Below are 19,151 nucleotides of genomic sequence, written 5' to 3' on the forward strand. Positions count from 1 at the left end.
CTTCTACAGATGAACTCGGATTTTATTACCAAAATGTCTATTTTGTCCCCTGTGCACTGACTAGATTTTAAAACCCAAACCACGCAGGTTATGTCTGTCTTACCCCCAAAATGTTCATTCTGTCCCCTACAAATTAGGTCAGATTTTTTCTCAAAACCACTTATGGTTCCTACATAATTACCTCAGGGTTTGCCCCCCACATTCTACCTCATCTTGACTACTGATCACCTCATTGCTTCCTCAATATGTTCATTCTTTGCCCTACAGATCTTCCCAAGTTTTACACCCCAAATTTCCTTGCCTAGCCCCAGTGATTGCCTCAGTTCATGTCAGTGGTCACACTCTCCCTAGAGATTACCTCAAGTTTAACCCCCAAAATTTTCCTGAAATGTCCACAACTTATTACCTCATTTTTACCAAAAAAGATTCATTCTCAACCTTTAGATCATTTCAAGTTTGACCCCCCAAAATTCCCCTACCTGTCCACTACTGATTCCCTCATTCTTCCTTCAATATTTATTTCCTTTCTACCATGTAGCTTCTATCAAGATTTACCCCCAAAGTTTTCCATCTGTCTACTACTGCTTACCTCATTTTTACCTCAAAATGTTCTTTCTACAGCTTATTTAATATTATTTTTACACAAGTTTCCCTATCTGCCCACAACTGATTCCCTCATGTTACCTCAGTGTGTTCATGCTCTCCCCTAGAGATTAGCTCAGATTTAGCCCCCAAATTTTCCCCACATGCTCAGTATTCATCACCTCCTTTTTCCCTCCAAGTGTTCATTCTCTGCTCTTGAGACTTTGTCAAGTTTGGCCTCCAAAATTTTCCTTCTTTGTCTATTACTGAGTACCTCATTTTTGCTCCAAAATATTCATTCTGTCCCCTACAGATTACATCAAGTTTTACCCCCCAGTTTTTCCTTCCTGTACAATATTAACTCTTTTCTGCCCCAAAAATGTGCATTTGTTCCCCTAAACATCACCTCAGCTTTTCCCTCAAAAATGCCACCTTGCTCTGCTTGACATCACCTCCCATTTTCCTACACAAACAATTCTTGTGTCCCCTCTCAGTCACCCCAGGTTTTCAGCTGAAAATGTCTCCTCTGTCCCCTCAAAGTCATCCCAGGTTTTCCCAGTGAGGAGCTGCAAGGAATTCAGGCAGGGCCAATGACACCAGGGAACAGCTGTAAATTCAGAGGCAGAGAGAGAAGATCTACCAGGAAAGGGGAAAGGTTCAGAAAACATTTCTGCAATTAATTAATAATTATTTCCAGTTCCCCACTGAGAAGAACACAACCTCACAGCTGTTAAGGCCTGACAGTTCCCTGCAGGGAGAGCTCAGCCCATGTGCCCAGAGGCAATCGCAGCATCTGCAAGAAAGAAAGAAGCAGCAAAAGGTGATTGCTTCTCTTTCAAAGTTATTTCAAGTGCTCACACCCAAACCCACCTTTGCTCTTGATTCTGGCCGGGTGCATGGTGAGCGCTGGGCACAGGTCATGTCATCCATGCTGGTGTGAGTGATGCTTTCTGGGGGAAATCAGCTGATCTCCAAAGTTCCCTTCCTGCCCTGTGCCTGATCTGCACAGGAGAAAACCTCTTCCAGGAAGGGATTGTGCTCCCTCTAATCCCATTTGCCCAGTCTGTTCCATGGGGATATTGCCAGCCTGGGGCAGCAGAGGCACACGCAGCTCTCAGCACTCCCTGCTCCAAGCACAGCTCTGGGCTCCTTTGCAGACTGCCTCTGCCATGGGGTTTTCTCCAGGAGAAGCCAAGGAATTGCTCCTGGAAGGGTGCAGATTAAGTTATCCCAAAGGGAAGCAAAGAGTAAGTACTCCAGGAAGAGCCCTTGGGATCTGCTGGGCTGAGGTGGGAAGGGGACATTCATTCCCTGCAGGGCCAATACACAACAACCTCCAAGCCAAAGCACAGACTGGCAGGTGGGGTCTGACAGCAGCACTCTGACAAACCTCCTTGTCATTCTTCCCTGCAGTGACTTTTGCAAGCAAACTCTGAAGCTGACAAGCCCAGAAGCTCCATCCAGCCACTCTGGAAGGAAAGGATACTCCCAGGGATGAGGCACATTCTCAGCAAACTCTCCCAACACAGCCTGGAGGCAGTGCTGGAGCTCGGGTGTGGGGCTGGGAAGGGCTGCCAGGAGCACGCAGCCCCCAGGTGGGGTGGGAGCCGCAGCAGCAAATTCCCACAGGCTGATGGCACAGCAGAGAGACAAAGGCCAGCAGTGCCCACGGGAGGTGCAGGGTTAATTCTGCTCCCTGCCCTGCCCCATCCCCGCAGGAAATCTCCAAGGGGGAGAGAAACTCTCAGGGTGCCCAAAATGCAGCATCTGTCACCCTGATCCAGCTTCAACTCAGCATGGGGGGCCAAACTCCCCCCACAGGTAAACACTGAGCTGACCTGGTCAGTCTCAAACACAGCCCCAGTTCTCACCTCCAGCCTGCTCCTGGGGCTGCTGCCACATTCCTGACAAGGAGCCCCTTTGGACAGGGCTCTCTGTGTGTCTCAGGTGCTGGGCACTGCAGGGACCAGGGCAGCCCCCTCTGGGGACAATTGGGGATTCATCCCACACCATGGGCAGGACCAGGGGCCCTCCAGTACAGGCTGGTGGGGCCAGAGCCCATTGGGTTTGGCTGCTCAAACACCAAAGCTTTTGGCAAAGATGGGACAAGTTAAGTGGGTTTTCCTGGCCTGAGAGAGAGAAGAAATTGTTGAAATTAAGCATGGCAATTAAGTCCACTGTGGAAGTCAAAGGCTCCTGGCTTTCCCACTCCTGTTCTGATTGCTCACTAGAAGGTTTTATCCATAAAAAAATGAGAGGTGGCACCAAATAAAAGAGCTCTTTTTCAACATTTTTCCCCTACTTACTTTCATACCTAAAAAGGATGTCCATTTTTTCTTAGTGTATTCTTTGCCTAATTTTAACAGAACTGTTTTCCTTCCAGGCCCCACTTGTGGGTTCTTCACTCCTTTGCCATTGGACTTTGGACAAAGGAAGAGAAGCATCTGCTCCAAACGGGTGTCATCCTATGGGGAACACCCCCTGTACCAGCCCCAGCCTGGGCCAAGCACGCTGCCTCACTCTCCCCATTCTGGATGCTGGCTCCAATCCAGTCTGAGTTTTCCCCTGTTTTCCATGTCTAAGGACAGGAACTTGTCCTGGTCAGGGTGTAAGGCCTTAAACTGCACCTTGATCTGGGGGGCTGGGACTGGGATTCCAGCAGGGAATTCACTGTTTTACAAATAAAAGTTATTCCAGGGAGCTGCTGCTTCACCACACAGTGTCAGCAAAAGAGAGAGAACACCAAAGGTGTATCCAAAACCAAGGATAGAATGATTCCTCCTGCTTTGAGTGGGATCAGGGCTTATGCTGCCCTGGAATGACAAAGAACTTCTCCCTCAGCCCCCTAGAGAGCCCTCAAAAAGCCAAAGTGCAGCAGGGAAGGAAGGAAAGGCACCTGCTGGGGACAGCACAGCTCCAGCTGCTCATGGGGACTGGGACTGAGTCTGGAGCCAAAAGCCCCTTCCCAGGCTGGAGGGGCTTGCCTAAAGCACCACCTCTGGGAAGCAAAGGGCTATGGAAGAAATGGAGTGGGAATTTACAATAATAATCATAATGGATCGGGAAAGAGCAACAACAGAAGCAACAATCATTCCAAGGGAGCAGGAGGGATGCTGAGCTTTAAACAAGGTTTGAGTGAGGCAGCAGCTCCTGGCAGTTCTAACCCACAGCTCCAGCTCTGCGATTCCAGGAGCACTGCAAGCTCCTCCTGCCCAGTCCCTGGCTTTGCCTCCTGCCAGTACTTGGCACCTCAGGCACGGGTGGGTGTGAGTGCTCCAGTGCTGCTGCCCCGAGGGAGTGGGAAAATGGCCACTAAACCCCTTCCCACTGGGCTGGCTCCGAGCTCTGGCTGGGGAAAACATTTGGCACCCCTGGCATTTCAATGCAATCAGTTTCCATCACTTTGAAGATGCACTGAATAAACCCAGGGCACATAAGTAAACCTCTCCCCATAAGGAGAGCCCCAGGGAATACGCAATTATTCCTATGCCTGGCCAAAGAAACCAGCAGCCAGGTTTTGGGGAAGAGACTCCAGACTCTTATCTCCTTCCCTGGCTGTAAACCACTTGCAGAGGCTTTGGAGTTCATACAAGCTTGTCAGGATTTGGCTACTTCATTTAAATTCTATTCAGATACTGGAATGGAAGTGTCCTAAAGGCACCTCCACTCAGACTTTAAGCCCTCTACCACCAAAGAATTTAGATGCTCTTTTCTTAGGAACACCCCACCTCTGCTTCTTTAGGTGTCTCCATGTGGGACATCAATTAAATGCGGACAAATTTTAGAATGCAGCTTCCAAGTCAAGTTACCTGCTAGGAAATTACTTCAGCTCTCTGGCACCTTGGGCTGTTTTAAACACAGCCTGGCCCTTCATGGCTGAGGCTCTGAGCTACACAACTTGTGAGCTGGCAAGTAACAGCAGCTGAGGTCTCATCCCAGCTGTACACAAAAACAGGGAGTGGGGGCTGCACTTGGATACATGCAGGCAGGGTTGGGCCCCTTCTGAAAGGTTCAATCCCTGTTTTTCAGAGACTCAATCAGGGATAATGACATTTTAGCAAAGCTCTCTTAAGGCACGTGAAAACCCGAGCAAGAAAATGGAATCAAAGCCTTTGTTCCACTGGCCTCACGCCCCAAATTCCAACGGGACAGACAAGTCCCTCTCCTCGCAAGGCAACGTCTCCTACCTGGATCTGTGCCTTCCCCAGCCTTTGGTGGCCGCTGTCTCCATCCTCCCACACCTCCTCATCTTCCTCCTCAGCAGGCCTGGCTTCCTCATCCTGCAGAGCAAGCACAGGGACACTCACCAGCCTGCTCATCCCAAACCTGGGCAGCAGGGATGGACTGCTGGGACCCCCTGGACAGTCACCCCTCTGCTGGCCACCATCCCTGCTCTGCAGTCCATTCCCGTTCCTGGCCTGGCATCTCCTTTGAACGGGATGTTAAACCACAACCACTTGCTCTGCTGGGTTTTGGGACATCAGAGACTCCTCCAAGGCAGTGGACAAAGCTCCTGTTCCCACAGCCTCTGCCTCCCAAAGCCCTGCTAGGGCCAGGCAGAGCAAGGGAAACCCCTCAGTTCCTGCTGGAAATTTCCTCTTGTGCCCGTAAACCCAGGGAAATCGTGGCTGCCCCATCCCTGGAAGTGTTCAAGGCCAGGCTGGCCGCAGCTTGGAGCACCCTGGGGATGGAATGAGGTGATCCTTAAGGTCCCTTCCCACCCAAATTATTCCGCCATTCCAGGATGATTCTGTGATCTCTCCCTGCATTTATTTTGCATCGTTTCCTCTCTAATCTGAATTCCCAAATCAAAATGATTTTTTAAAGAAATCATTTAAAATTATCCCAGGAATAAAAAGGGGTGCATCAAACATACAAGAATCATTCCTACCTCCATCAAATCATTGTTAATTGGAAGCCTATTTCCTCATCTCTGTCCTTAGTTTTCCTTTCCTAGGAAACCTTATGATCCCACAGTTTCTCCAAGAGATTTACTGGGATTGCAGAAAGGTTTGCTTTGTCAGGGAGGCAAGGGGGTTTACAACACTTGTTCCTCTGCATCTTTATCCTTTCACCAGCTTTCCCCTGGAACGGTGCTGCAAGAGAAGTTCAGAATTACTAGAAATGGATCAGGTTCACCTTTTTTCCTCATTCTTTTCCAACGACTTCCAAATTCTTGGAATTATCCTCAAATGAGGCCTAGCAAGCTACTGTGAAAACATCAATCAGAGGAACATCTTGACAAGAGAAAACCACATCCAGCAGCAGCCAAAACAATGCCACTGCTATTCTTACCTGGTCTCCAGGTGCTCCAGCCAGAGCTCCCAACACCCACTGCCATTCCATGGGGGTGAGGAGGCAGTTTTGGACGTGTTCTTTGCCACGGGATGGGATAACAGAGCCCAGAGGGTCTTTGTGTCCCTTCCAAGCCACCCCATGATTCCATGATACCATCAGCACCTATACCAATTCCATTCTGGAAAGCCCAATTCCATTCCTCCCATCAACTCAGAATTTCTCCCTTCCTCTCTCTGCTCCACATCAGGCATGTGTTGCCACAGGCATGGGATGCCTCAGCATTGCCTGGGAATGCCACTCAAGGCTGCCCTGGTGGCCTCAGTGCTCCAAAATGCCCATCTGGCTCCCGTTCCAGTCAGGAATGTCCCAAACAGCAGCGTGGGGTGTGCCCTCTGCCATCCCACCATTGGGGCAGCTCCCATAGAATGTGACCGACTTACTGGGTTTGGAATTCCTGGCTTAAAAGTCAGGTGGTGGAATATCCTCTCCTGGGAATATCCAGAAGACCAGAAGGCTCCCTGGAAGTCACAGGTCAGGGACAGAGTCAGATGAACGATCCTGAACTGGTTTTCAGGGGATGCATCCCCAGCCTGTGGCTGCAAAAACTCCAGAGCTGTTCCTTCCCCTTGGGACAGCCAGAGAAAACATCCCCAGCATGGATTTCTGACAGGAAAAACCTCACTGCTCCAGGCTACTTGGCTCCTCCCAAATCCAGGCCAGCACTCCAACAGGCTCTAAGGACAAAACAACAGCAAAGACCATCTCAGGGCACACGCCACGAGTTGGGCGTCACATTCCTCACTGGAACTGGGCTGTTCCCACATCCCTGCGACAGTCGGGAGCATCCCCCGTTCCTCACTCTTCCATTCAGGACAAAGAGACAACAGAGCTGTCAAACAGCCAGTGTCTTACCCCAACAATCCAGGGAAAACCACCTTACTCTGGGGAGAAACATCATGCCCAGTTATGGAAAAAGCCAAAGAACAGTACTGGAAACACTCCCGGGCATGGAGGCTCCCAGCTCCGGAAATGCAGCTCACAGGCTTCTTCCCATGGGAACCCCAATCTTGCCCGGGACTGGGCTCAGGGAGAAAGTCCTGCCCATTCCACCACTCTGGCACAGACACCCCAGGAAGGTGTCCCTGACCATGGCAAGGGGCTGAACAGGATGGTCTGTAAGGTTCTTGCCAGCACAGACCATTCCAGGAGTTTAAGGTGGATTTGAGCAGCTCCTGGGGACATGAACACCACCCACACCTCCCACCTGGCTCAGCCCAGAGTCCATCCAGCACTCACAGAGAGCTGCTGGGAGCTGAAATTCTCCCTGCTCCCCCTGCCTGGGAAACCCTGCCTCCAGCTCCTGGGAAAGGGGAGCTGCATCCTGCTGGGTGCCCCTGGCTCTGGGCAGCTGCCGCCTTCAGGCGGGGGGATGGCTCGGGCAGCTCTGGTGACTGTTCCACCTCAATGATTTTGTGTTTTCCTGCATTTCCCTGGGCTGGAGGGGAGCAGGGGGTGCGGTGGGAGTGCGGGAAGGCAGCGGCGGGGAGGGCAAGGAGTGGGGCCGGGCACCGCACGGCGCAGGGGGGCTTCTGCTGGCAGTGGAGGGGCGCGACCGTACGGAGGCGTCCCCGCCGCTGCCGGCCACTGCCCACGGGGCTCCTGCCCGCCCCCGGCGCCACTGACCCCACACCCCGTGTCCCCACACTGGGAACCACCACGGAAAATCATGCTGGAACCTCTAATCCTGAGCCCGAGCCTTGACCTTTTATCCCCTGACCTTTGACCCCTTGACCCATTCCTTGACAACCCGAGCTTTGATCCCTTACCTTTGACCATCCAGCAAGTGGCCAAGATGCCCGCGGGTGGCTACGCCAGCGAGTAGGTGAAATGGAGACCGTGGCGATCGTGCCAGACCCGAAGGCGAGCTCCTCGGGCAAAAAGATCCACGATGATGTCGAGACTCAAAGGCCGATGACAGAGATGGGTGGGAACTGCCCTGCCCAGCAAAGGCTCAGGTGATGCTGAGGAGAAACCCTCTCCCTTTACTTCCAAGGGGCCCTCCCACAACAGCCCTCTCCTCTAAGCTAACTTCCAATTGCCTCCTGGAACTCCAAAGGCCTTTCCCTTCTCCCAACCACCGCTCCCAACACTTAGCTTTCTGAAGACAAACGGACAAAATCCATCCTTGGCAGAAAAAATGCATCAGCACCTCAGATGTCAACACGTTCCCCACGGTCCGCTTTGGCAGCTGCGAAAGATGGAGAACAAGGAGAAAATTCAGCCTCTGACAACACACGCCAAAAGAGACCCCTTCCGCAAGGCCCCCTCCCTCGAAACTGCCGAGGCTCAGCGCTTACCTGCTCTCTCCAAACTTCAGCTCCACACCTGCTCACGGTACCTAAGACAACAAAACAGAAAACGTCACTGTTGCCCTCCAGAAGAGCATCCCCTGGCTACTCCACACCACTGCCCCGGCTCACCTCAAATCCTGGTCTGACTCTGGAGGTGGCCAGGACAAACCTGCACAATGAAAAGGCAGCTCAGCACGCTGCCATAGACCGCTGGCCTATCAGCCACCCCACCTAAATGCCAACTCACCTGCTCGCCTCTGTCCCTTGGCATGCCCAGGGCAGCAGCAGCACCTGCAGAGAAGCAAAGCAAAAACACACAAAACATGCTGAGAGACTGTGAAACCACAGCCTCCCTGCTCCGACTGAAGTACACCACACCTATACCTTAGGCTTGCACGCTCCAGCATCCAGGGCCAGGACATCCTGCAAGTGGACCACCTAAAACACACAAACAACAACGGATGCTTAGAGCTGCTCCAAACATTGAGACCGAGGCCGTAACAACTCATTCTGTCCACCGGTCACTGCTCACCTCGCTCCATCGCCCCTGACTGCCAATATCCGGCATTACTTCCAAAAAAAAAAAAAAGACATGGAACAATGCTGTAACATAGTAGCATGACATAGCCCAGCAGGACTGCAGAGAGGGGCAGAGAGGGAAAGCCGGCCAGGATCTCGTTCCCAGCCCTGAGCAGGGGCTTTACTGGCCTGACTGTCCTGTACTACCCGAGCTCTGGGGACAATGAACCAGGCTCAGTCCCTGCCTCACCACTGGCACCCTGAAATTCTGGCACTGCAAGAGTCAGGGGAGGTTTCAGCAGTGATTTCAGCAAGGTCAGAGCTGCTCCCAGCAAAAGCTGTTCTTAGACTACTCCTGGCAGAAGAACCCAGAGTACCTGCCACTGCAGGATGCTTGTGACTTCCAGGTGGAGGAGAAGGGTGGAAACAATCCAAGATGAAGACAGAATGATGAACACAGCAAAGAGGATTTCTGTATGCTCTGCACTGTTTTGTCACGTTCAGCCCTTCCTGGGCTGTTCTCTGCTTGTTGTTCTCAAGATCAACATCTCCGACTAAGGGCGGGTGATGTGAATTCCAAGGAAGTACAATTCAATTCTCCCCTAGATCTTTCCCTAAAGTACAAGATACTGATTCACCTCCCTTCCCACCAGAGTCAATCAAAGACTATCCAAAAACGTAAATTATGATAATGCGGAATCTGGTCTCCATTAGAAAAATTAATGTAGTATTTTTTATCAGAGCTTTGGTTAAATGTAACAACGCAGGAAGTTCCTGTGCTCAGGTTATTGGAGAGTGCGAGGTTTTCTCATCGCATCAGCCCTGTCAGCTGACAAGTGTGGCTGTGCACTAAGGCACAAAGCACCGACGTTTGCACACTACAGCTGGAATCTGCTATCTCCGTGTGCAGACACAACCACTGCTCATCACAGATAAACCCACAAGGGCTGCTCCAGCACTGACTTACCTGGGGAAAAACCAGCACTAAGAGGAGCAAAATAAAAAGCATGGGAGTAGTAGTTTCACCCTGAGCAGCTCCGTGAGATGGGCAGGAATCAGAGAATCCCCATAGTAACTCTGAACTTGCTTTTCCTGATCACCTTTCACAGAATCCATAGCAGCAACCCGTGAACATCCCGTGTGTAGGTTTATTCCAAAACCCACTTGCAGAAACATCAGGATATTGCACCTAAAGCTGCCTCTGCCAGAGGGAAGCAAGAGCTGGGGCTGGGAGAGGAAACAGGCAGGAACTTGCTCTCAGGAGAGGCAGCACGTGGGCTGCTGGCACTGCCAGCAGGAGGACGCAGGTGGGAGCAGGTAAAATTCCAATACAAAATGCAACTGGGGAATGTGACGGTGCAGAGGCTGTAGGTTGGCAGTCTAAGACTTTGGGGTTTATCACAGCTCCATGAAAGCACCGAATTTCGCCAGCAGGTACCACTCATCCTCCTCAGGACAAGCTTCCAAGAGTTCATCTCTCAATTTGTGCCCCAGTGTGGGCCAAGTGCTGGTGGAGCCTGGGCTGGCACCCCGAGCTCTCACCCCAGCTGGCACCCCCAGGCCTTTCCAATGTGCCACTGCCACCCAAGCCACAATGGTGGGGCCTGAGGAAAGGAAGGAATGAGGAGGGACTTAGGACACAATCCTGCCCTTCAGACAGGCAGATTTACCTGTGCTCCAGTCTCAAGGGGGCTCTCAGTGGATAACTCAAGCATCCCGCGTGGGACACTGGGGCCAAGGAGCAGCTGGAGGCAGCTCTGTCACCTGGGCTACCTGTGTGTAGCCATATTTAGCAATAACTGAATTGATTGAAATAAAGGGTAAAAGCTTGACTCAGCCTGTAACTTTCACCTTTCTTTCAAGTGCAAAAAGAAGCAGAAAAATCCATTCATATTGATGCTTTCCAGCTATGTCTCTTTCAGATTCCCAGGTATTCATCCCCTCACAGAGTTTTAGCGGTGACACAGAAGAAAGTTCTTTGCGTGCTGCCAGAAAAACGAGATTTCTCCCATTTTTTATTTTCACACCTAAAGTATGAAAACATTATCATCACACAGAAGAGTTCTGCACACTCTCCTGTGGGCAAGGGGAAGATTCCCTGATAGGCAGATTCCAACCCCTCCTGTCCATATTTACATCCCTAAGGCCTCAGACCCTCTGTAGGTAACCACGGGGTTCCCAGGTGAGAGGAGTCACTGTGAGAACAGAATTAAACCCCAAAGCACCTCTGAGGAGACAGCGCCTGACTCTGGGAGTGCCTCCCTCTCGCGTGGAAGGTGTGGCTTACTCAGGAGTTACTCCAGGAGTTCCTACTCTGCCCAGGCCAGGCCTGCTCCGGACACTCCCCATGCCCTCAGAGCCACAAACCCAGCTCAGGGCTGGGCTCAGAGCTCCAACACCACCAGGAATGAGCACTCCCTGAGCCCCCTGCCCTCCCAGCCCTGCTCTAGGCTGGGCAGGCACTGAGGGGCTCACTGACACCTCCAGGGTGGCTCTTTAAAGGTGGTGGCACAGGTGCTCCACAGCAGACCTGTGCCAGACCCAACTTCTCCACGGGCAAGGAAGAACCTCCCAAAGCAGGTGACACAAAAAGCTCTGGTGTGGCCCAGGGACTGCTCAAGGTCACAACCAAAATTAGTTCTGAGCTCAGGGTGGTGTCACTTCAGTTCCCTGCCACTGCTGCCACTTCCTGCCACCTTCAGCTTTTGCTCCAGGCACCAAAATATGATTTTTTCAAGGCCAGCCCATCTAAACTATCTGAAATTGCAGCCTGGCCGATCTCGGGAGCTCCCAGACTCACTCATGAGGATGAAGTGACAGACCAGCAGTGAGCACTTCTCCCTCTTCCAGCCAAGCTGTGAATTGCTCCTCCCTCAGCTTCAGCAACCACTTTTCGTGCCAGTTCCTGAAGAGAATCTCGTGCTGAACATCCATCACTTTTTCAGTGCAGAGCATTTGGCTTCATCCTCAAGCCCTAGAAACACTCAGCTAAACCAGCACTAAAACCTGATTAAACTTGCATCCTGCACAGCACAATGAACTTGGACTTGGGCAGGAATCAGAATATCTGGGAATGAAGAGAACCCAAGAGCTCGGAGAGGTTTGCTTTGCCCTTGTCCTGCCTTGGGCTCCTGGCTCTGCCACAGCAGTTACAAGAAGCAGAGCAGCGACCTCCCCTCCCCTCCTCATCAACACAAACCCCCAAAAGCAGAGTTTGTCTCTCTCAGACCCACCTTGAGCTGTGTCCGCAGCAACAACGAGGCTGTTGAAAGCAGCAACCCCACAGCTCGGCGTCTGCAGGGCTGCACCCTCTCCATCCTACAGCCTCTCCATCTCCCCACAGCTTGGAGTGATCTGTTCTCCCAGTTTAGAGAAGGTGACACCAACCTCACTTTGGTTTGGGTACAAACTCTGAGGCAGACACTGAAGGCAAAGGAAGACGAGGCCTTGGTGGGAAGGGACCTTAAAGCCCATCCAGTGCCACCCCTGCCAAGGGCAGGGACACCTTCCACTGTCCCAGGCTGCTCCAAGCCCCAGTGTCCAGCCTGGCCTTGGACACTGCCAGGGATCCAGGGGCAGCCACAGCTGCTCTGGGCACCCTGTGCCAGGGCCTGCCCACCCTCACACGGAAAGATTTCTTCTGCGTATCTACTCTGAACTGAAGTTTAAGTATCTAAGCTCAAGTTTAGTTATTGCTGAGCCTCTGCTGAAGATAACTGAGACACCATAGTAGGAGAGAAAGGAAACAGGCCTGTAGAACAAACCACAGGCGAGTAACAAACCAAAATGATGTGGCCAAGAACAATTATTGCCACAGAAAAGAAACCTCAGTCACCAAAAACTCCAGTCTATTCCTACATCCTCACCCAGGGGGACTCCAAACACGACACTGCAACTCATGCTCCTCCCAGCTCCACACACACATTGCTGGGACCTCTTGCAAGCTGCTCGAGCTCTCTCCACATGCCAAATCTGCCCATGGCAGAGGTGCTGCTTTCCTGGCTCAGCTCCCAAGACTCAACTCTCAGTATTTCCGCCCTCAATACTGTAAATTTCTGGTGATCTGGAGCAAAGATTTCTGGCTTGCTGTGTGGCTTCTCACACAGAACCTGACCCCAGGGGCTCAGTCTCACTCTCTCCGTGTTTGACACAAGTCATAAAGCAAGAGCTGCAAAGACATTTCGAGGCAGTATCAGGGGCCTGAGACAGCTTTTGAGATCAAAGTTGAAATCCACTGTTTTCTTTCATTGCTGTTAAACTGTACTGGAGTCCTGGGGGCACTTTTGGGCGCCACAGTATACAAAAGATACAAAGCTGACAGCATCCAAAGAAGGGACATGGGGATGGGGAAGGGTGTGGAAGGACCATGAAAGAGCTGCTGAGGGCACTGGGTTTGTTCTGGTAGAGAAGTGTGAGGTCAGAACACATCGGGGGCTACAGCTCTGATCTCCGCTCCCTGGGACACAGACAGGACCCAGGGAGCAGCTGGAGCTGGGCCAGGGCAGGCTCACGCTGAGATCAGGGAAAGGCTCTTCCCCCAGAGGCTGCTGGGCACTGCCCAGGCTCCCCAGGGAATGGGCACGGCCCCGAGGCTGCCAGAGCTCCAGGAGCGTTTGGACAGCGCTGCCAGGGATGCCCAGGCTGGGGCTGTTGGGGGGTCTGGGCAGGGACGGGGGTGGGACTGGGTGATCCCTGTGGGCCCCTTCCAGCTCAGGATATTCCAGGATTGTCTCACTCCCCAACAGGGGAGAGTCTGCTCTCACACAGAGCTGCACACACACTGTGCAGGAGGCAGCAAATGACAACAATTGACATTGATACATTAATAAAGCCAAGATATTAAGCAAGCCAAAAGATAAATTTTCCCTTTTGTTCCTGACCAACAAGACCTGTCCCACTCCCAGTCCAGCCACTAAGCAACTCCAGTGTGACACAGGGACTGTCTCACACCTCGAGGCCGACACACAACAGCAGCACAGCACCGGGAGTTTAATCACGTTTCCCTCATTAGAGGAGACAATTAATGACCGCTCAGGTGCACAACCACTCCTGCAGAGCACTTCACTAGACCCCGTTTTGCAAGAACTCCCCCAGGCTGCAAAGCCCCATTTGCCAGGGACCTGAGAGAAGAATTCGGTAGTTTTAAAGGAATGTCAGGAACTAGGAATACACCTGAGTGTAGGAACCGAGAGTGCCGAGAATATTTCTCGGTTTCCATCTCGCCCGATCCATCTGTTACGGCGCAAGGCAGAGGCAGGTCCCTACCTCCCGAGCCTGGGGTCCTCCCATCAGATGAGCCATGCGCGCGGCCAGGGGCGGTCCCGGAGCTTCCATCGGGCCCTCCCGCTATCCCCATGCGGCCTGGGTTCGCGGCCGCTTCCGCGTTTGAACGGCGGCGCCTGCTGCTGACGTCATCACTCCCGCCGCTTCCATCCCGGCCTTACTTCCGCCTTCGGGAGCCCTCACTTCCACGCCTGCGCGGCGCGGCATCGGCCGCCCCTCCTCAGTGCCGGTTACCCCGGCAACGCCGCTCGCGGCTCGAGCCGCTCCTGGCCCGGCCCCGGCCCTGCCCGGGACGTCAGCCCCGGCCCCGCTGCCAGCCCAGCCCCGGCCCCGCTGCCAGCCCAGCCCCGCCCCCGCTGCCAGCCCAGCCCCGGCCCCGCTGCCAGCCCAGCCCCGGCCCCGCTTCCAGCCCAGCCCCGGCCCCGCTTCCAGCCCCGCCCCGGCCCCGCTTCCAGCCCCGCCCCGGCCCCGCTTCCAGCCCCGCCCCCGCTGCCAGCCCAGCCCCGGCCCCGCTTCCAGCCCCGCCCCGGCCCCGCTTCCAGCCCAGCCCCGCCCCCGCTTCCAGCCCAGCCCCGGCCCCGCTTCCAGCCCAGCCCCGCCCCGCCCCCGCTTCCAGCCCAGCCCCGGCCCCGCTTCCAGCCCCGCCCCGGCCCCGCTGCCAGCCCAGCCCCGGCCCCGCTTCCAGCCCAGCCCCGGCCCCGCTTCCAGCCCAGCCCCGCCCCGCCCCCGCTGCCAGCCCAGCCCCGCCCCCGCTGCCAGCCCAGCCCCGGCCCCGCTGCCAGCCCCGCCCCGGCCCCGCTGCCAGCCCAGCCCCGGCCCCGCTGCCCGGCACCAGCGCTTCCCAGGCCAGCCCGGTCCCGCCCACGGTCCCGGCCGCCCGCCCGGCACCTCCAGCCACACACGGACGCTTCAGCTGCCACGCCGATACGACCGATAAGCACAGCACCTCCAGCCAGCAGTGCAATTCGTTCGGCTACTGCAGTTCCATCCTAGGAGCTTTCGGCAGCTACACCTCCTACCAGCTCTGTGTCCACACAGCCCCCGTCTGCACCGCAGCCACAGCCGTGGACACACAGCAGAGACATTTCAACAGCTGCCGTGTCACCACGGCATGTACCCCCTATCATCACTCTGATAACACCACTCAGAGGATTATCACAACAATCACACGATGCTGAACCATGTTTCCCGTGCCATTTCAGCGAAACAAATACGATTTTATCTCCAGAACAGAAAGAGGACTTTCTCAACTATACGTGGACACCTCTTCCATCACAACAGGACCAAGCACGTGTTATTAATAGTGACGTCTCGCATCGAGACATTCCATTTCATGCACATTCTTCTCGAACTTCTCAGGGACATTCAGCTGATTTTATGGGACTTTTTCATCCTCAAATGCCTGCTCAACACTTCAGTGAGAAGGATATAGTGACCAGCACAGCTTCAGAAAGCATTCCTCTATCTTCCCAAGCTTCATCTCCTTTTTTTACAACAACCAATACAACTCCAACTTCTCATATGCCTTCTTCACAGCTTCGAAATCCACAACAGGCATCTGATCCCTCATTTTTCCACCGTCGCTTTCAGCTTTCGGATGACTTTGTTCGTCACCTTTATTTCCGACTCAGAGAACGTGCAGATTATCTGCCTCCAGAGGTTGCAGCACTGGGTCCCCACCCCTCACCCATCCCGCATGCTGGCAGTACCCTACCCAGATCCACTGCACCCTCTCCTCCAGTGTCCAGATCACAGCCACCTGCGATGGCAGGTTCAGCCACTCCTCGTTTATTTCCTTACAGTGCACAGCCGCAAATACCGACCCCTATTCCTCATCCAGGAGGGGGAGAAGAACATGGAATAATAATAAAATAAGAATTTTAAAGTTGTTTATTTTATATTAATTTTTTTTAATTTTATGAGAGAACTACATACCCCATGACATTTGAGTTTCAATTATTAATTCAGTTAAGGTTCTCTTTAAAGTTTGTTTCATCCTCTCTACCCGTCCTGAACTCTGTGGGTGCCATGGGATATGTAGTTCTCTCATAAAATAAAAAAAAAAAAAAATAAATAAAATAAACAACTTTAAAATTCTTATCCCTTAGACCCTGTGTTTCCCACCCAGCATGAAGCATACTTGCTTTCTTCTGTGTTAATGAGTTCTTTTGAATTTATAAATACTTGTATTAGCGGTGATGGCGCCCGCCCGCGGAGTGATCTCCCGGAGGGACTATTTGTGATGCGCTCCTGCCCGCGGAGGGATCAGCGCTGATGCCGCCCCGCCCGCCCAGCTGCTCTCGCTGCCTTTTCCCGCTCTCCCCTCTGCTCCCAGCGCTTCTCCTGCAAAGGGCGCGGCTTTTCCTGGGCTCTTTTCCTGCCGGGCTGCAGCGAGCGCTCCCCTCAAGGAGCAGGGGCAGCTTTGCTCGCGGCGGCAGCGATTCAACAGAGCAGGCCCGGAACAATTCCTGCTTAGCCGGGCTTTGAGCACATTCCTGAGCCAGCACCAGCAGCAGCGAGTGAGGCAGCGGCACATGAAGGAGGCTGCGGCTCTGGCCAGGCTGGGGAGGGGTTCCTCTGTAAAAGAAGAACAGGGAGAGACAAACCAGAAAGGGCAGGAAAAAAAGAAAAAGCCAAGACAAACTAAACTTTTTTTAAAAAATAATCTGGATCCAGAGGGACTTCTGGCTGGAGAACTTCCTGGGGAGCAATCCTGCCCCTCTGGGAGGCAATGCCAGGGCAACTCCAGCTGAAACCTGCACACAAACACCACAAAGATTTCAGATATTTGCAGGAAGCATCCACTTAGCAACTGCTGCTTAATAATTTATTCCCTTTCCCATTAAATGGTACATTCAGTCCACAAGACTTCAACACCTTTCTGGTAGTTTTATTTACAGTCTGCAGCGTGTTCTGTAAAACACAGGAGTGCACACAGACACACACGCACAAACATTTAAAGAAGTACAGTTTATTCCAAAGGAAGTCTACGCACTACTTTTTCCATAAAAATTATTAAAAATACTTTAGTTACTGTATTCTACCTAAACCAAGATACTTGAGAATTCTTCCACAAGTGATGCCCCCTCCCCACAAAGGGCACTCCGACAAGAAGAAATTCAGGAGACTGCATCACCAAATAAAATCCTAATGGCAACTGCTTCAATGCACCAGAAGAACAACGAATTCCCACTCTGCATCCAGCAATCCCTGCTCTGCAGCCTGTCTGCATCTGCTTTTGTAGGGCTTGTGGGGCTTTTGCATTCACTTCCTTCTCCAGGGCAGTTCCCACAAACAAAGAATGACTGAATTTCTGCAGACTGTCACTCGGCAATCCTGCATTTCACACATGCAAAGGGAAACACTTTCCTTTGAGCCCTTTATTTCAAGGAGTCTCTTTTTTACTGAGCATCCAGTGAGAACAGTGCCCAGTTGTGGCTGTTATTATTTCTCTGCTTTTGCTGCGTGGCAATATTATGCTGGAGCTCTGCAGAACACCCACTGCAGCCCTTGTCTCACTGGGGCACACCGAATTGACAAAAAAAAGGCACAAAGATGAAACTCCTAAAGCAGCAGCAGCCCCAAGTCACTGAGCTGCTGCTTCCCACCACCAACACTCTGTGTCTCAGCAAGCACTTCCAACGCACGAGCCAAGGCCACAGGGGAGTGAAAAGCCCAGAGCCTGCGGGCAGGACAAGCACTCCATTGATCAGTAACAAACCAACACAGCTCAGCTGGATGGTGCACTTAAGACTGGACCTGGAAGCATCAGGAAAAGCCATTGGAACACAAGCTCAGCAGCACAGAATCCATTTGGCACCAGCTGATGAGATGGGAGGCTCTGTGTGGGACACGTTGTGCATTCAGCTTCAACAATGCCACAGCTCCACAGCAGCGCTGAAAAACTTCTGCTTTTAACAGTTGGAGAGGATTTTCTCAATGGAAGTGAAGCTGTCATTAACAGAGGAACAGCACACAATGCACAACATAACCTGCAATAAAAAGCTTCTGCTTTCCAGCATGTAAGCATCCAGGTTACTGGACTTCAGCTCATGGAAACGAATCTGATGATAGATTTTTTTTTTTAATTTTTCTTGGAACTAAAAAAGTAAAATCTTCCATAAAAGGATAAAGCACAAAAATACTCTCTCAGTACGTCTCAGGAAGCCATTTAATACCTTCCATGTCCTAGGAACAACTAGGCAAAACACTTGGAAAGTGTGAGCAGTAGAAATGTTGACCATTGAATGTTTGGCAGCCGTGTGCTCCAGCCCCTGGGAGGGGCTTGTCCCCCACTCCACACCAGTCCTGCAGCTCCCCAGCTATTTCTTCTTCTTCTTCTTTGGGGGCTCATCCTCAGAGCTGCTGCTGCTGCTGCTGCTGGAGGAGCTCGGATCCGAGTCGAAGTCGGAGGAGGAGGAAGAGCTGCTGGAGGAGGAGGAGGGGGAGGAGGAGGAGTGTTGGGTGGAGTCGCGGGAGACAAGCACTCAAGGCATCATGTTCAGCAAGTCTCGATTTATTTTTCAAAACTACACTTATAGTACCTTTAATTAGCTCATACATATTGCAAAAGTCGAGCTCCTCATTGGTGGGAGCTATTCCGTGGGATCTGTAAACACGGTGGTCTTATCTTCCTCTTCCATATGGTTTCTGTCTTCTTACTTATCTGAATGCACATTCTGTTATCTATGCAACCTCTTGCTCAAGGACTCAGTGTCTGCATCTTTACTAAGCCTGCTGTGTTATCATGACCTTTGCTTTTTAGCCATTCTTCAGAAAGACTCTCAACAGAGGAGGAGCTGTCCTCACTGTCACTGTCCTCGGAGGAGGTAGAGGAGTCCTGGCTGTCAGAGGAGTCGCTGGCTGAGCTGTCACTGCTGCTGCTGCTGCTGCTGCTGCTGCTGCTGCTGGAACTGGTCACACTTTTGGACCTGGGAGAGAACAAAGAGCTGAGCACAGCCCTGCCAGAGCCCATGGCACCGTGTTCTCTGCTCTGCTGTAATTATCCAAAGATCAATTTGTTGCCTTGAAAATTTCCAGGCCTCACCACCTAAGATGAATTCCTGTGCCCTCCCTCCCTTTCCCACTCCTGGATGAGTGGATTTTGGCCATTTGAGC

Source organism: Coloeus monedula (assembly GCF_965178545.1).
Source record: "Coloeus monedula genome assembly, contig: HAP1_SCAFFOLD_351, whole genome shotgun sequence".
Taxonomy (NCBI): domain Eukaryota; kingdom Metazoa; phylum Chordata; class Aves; order Passeriformes; family Corvidae; genus Coloeus; species Coloeus monedula.